Genomic DNA, 2,652 nt, shown 5'->3' with positions numbered 1-2,652 from the left:
TTGTATAACATTGGATAGTACATTAGTACACGATAAACATTTTCAAGCAGAAACCAAAAATTCATCAACATTAATCGAATTAATATGTTAATGGTGAAGATTATTGAATACTTCTCGCCGTTCTTCAGCACAGTAATGAATGTATATTGCCAGTACATTACGCCGTGTAAATTAAACAATCGGATACAACACACAAACACAAAAAAAAAAACACTCATCACAGTAAAATCTATAGATTCATCACTCTACTTAGAATACAGTAAATCCTCATTTAAAGACACCTCATTTAACTTTGTTTTGCTATTGCTTCGTAGAAGTTTAAGCCCTTGTATTTCGTTTAACACTACAACGGTTTCGGGATAACTTCTTTTATACGTAATACATGCATTCATCAAATTGATGTTATATATAAATATATTATATTGTATAAGACATTACAACAAGTACAGTCGACTCTTGATAATTCGAAGTTGGCGGGACTATTGAAAAACTTCGAATTACCGAGAATTCGAATTGTTAAGTACCTACTAGTTACCTACTAGAGTTATTAGATTTATCGACGACTCGACAAGTTAAATGACGATTAGAGACGATTAAGAAATAAAATTTATAAAATGTTAAGGTTCTTACGATAATATTCTATAGCTATCGAAAATAATAAGCTAAATTTCTACACGATTGTATAGTAAATAATAAACAAAATGATTATAAGAATACAAATAAAATATATTTGGTGAATAAACTTCGAATTTCCGAGCGTTGAACGAATGATACTTCGAATTTTCAAGTGTTAGTGACCAGTTTTCCCAAAATTTAATTTCGAATTACCAAGTGTACATAAATTCATTGTTTTTATTCGAATTACTGCGTAATTTTCAAAGGACCGAATATTTACTTCAAATTACCGAAAATTTCGAATAATTGAAGGTTTGAATTATCGAGATTTGACTGTAATTTAATTTCATCGATCTTTTTCAGATAAAATTGTTATCGTTTTGATTGACATACCTACCATACATAGGTACTATTGATTTTTGGTAGTATGTATTCTGTAATCGTTTTTCATTTTTTTACGAATAAATTGTAAATACGTACGTAAATTTGACAATAATTTTTCGTACGTTTTATGTTTAAAATTAAATCAGATATTGTGTCTAGTGATTTTTGATATAGTTTTAATTCATAACTTTAAAATTCCTAAGATTAATTAATACTTATTTTTTACATAATTTAAAAAAAAATCTTTTCAATTCTATTTTTAGTGCATATATTTTAATATTAATGCATATTTTATAGTATATTACAGCAGTTTAGAAGCATATTTCGAGAATTTTTTTTATAAAAATTCGGTCTTGGCTTATAAATTACTCGTAAAAATTTAGATTTTTATGTATTGAAATACTACAAGAAACATTCTGCTTCATAATACATAATTAAAACTGTATAATTTTATACAGAAAAGTTGAAAAATTAAAATTATGATGATGAAAAAAGTTTAAAAAAAAAAAAAAAATTTTATTATATTTTGACTGGAAATAATATAAAACAAATATTTTTAAAAATGTTAATAGATTCTGAAATAATAAGTATTATTCAATAAAAGAATCACTTATTAAAAAAATATTTTTATCTGAAAACCAATTATGATTAAATTTTTAAAATTACAAAATAATGTAGTTCTTAATATGCTATCATGATATTTTATTTTTTAAATTGAATGTTAATAGTTTTTTAGATCAAACTTAGCATTCTTGATTATAAAAAATAGCTTAGATAGGATATGAAACAAATTTGAGCATTAAATATATTTAATTTTATGTTAATTATAAAGGTTTCATAATATACCTAACAATCAGTAATAGAGCTCGGATGTTGTAGGAATTGCATATTGTTCTGTATGCTCTCAATTTATAGAAAACCAAGTTAAAAATCTGAACTGTACAATGGAAAATTAAAAAAATTTAAAATTGAAATTACATGTTTTGTCAATTTTAGTTAAACAAAAAGGTGCATATTTCATTAATTTTATTCGTATATTATACAATTTCATATTTTTTTTTAAAAAATTGATTTTTTCTTTCTTAACCTGTATACTTAAATTAGTATTGATTATAAATCTCAAAATATTCAACAAAGGTATTTTTGTAACATCAAAAATACTGGAAAATATTTTTAATTTCATTTTTAACTCATTAAGATATCAAAATGGCAATCAGTTACAACTTTTTTTCAGTTATAAACAGTTTTTATGTAAAATATTATTTTATTAATTTATTAACAACATCTGATGTATTTTTATTTATTTTTTTGGAATTCAGAACAAATTTTTGTATATTTTTTAATTTTTGCGTGCATATTTTGCTTTTTTCAGCTCCTACAACTTCTGATTCCTAATTATTATTAATTTTTGTACCTAGATCGTACATATAATTATATAGACAATAATATAAGTAAAATACTTAAGACTGTTTTATAGTATTCGTCCAAATAAAAATAATATGAGCTATGCACTGAAAATTTGGTTAATTTAGTTAAAACATTTGATAATAAACATATTATTAACAAATTATATTTAAGTATATTTATTAAATAACAACGTTATATTCCAATTTATATTACAAGTTAGTATCAACATATTATTTAAACACAATT

The sequence above is a fragment of the Melanaphis sacchari genome, unplaced genomic scaffold (genome assembly GCF_002803265.2).
Source record: "Melanaphis sacchari strain LSU unplaced genomic scaffold, SCAv2.0 Contig0_pilon_pilon, whole genome shotgun sequence".
NCBI classification, from domain to species: Eukaryota; Metazoa; Arthropoda; class Insecta; order Hemiptera; family Aphididae; genus Melanaphis; species Melanaphis sacchari.
This window is presented reverse-complemented; position numbering follows the sequence as displayed.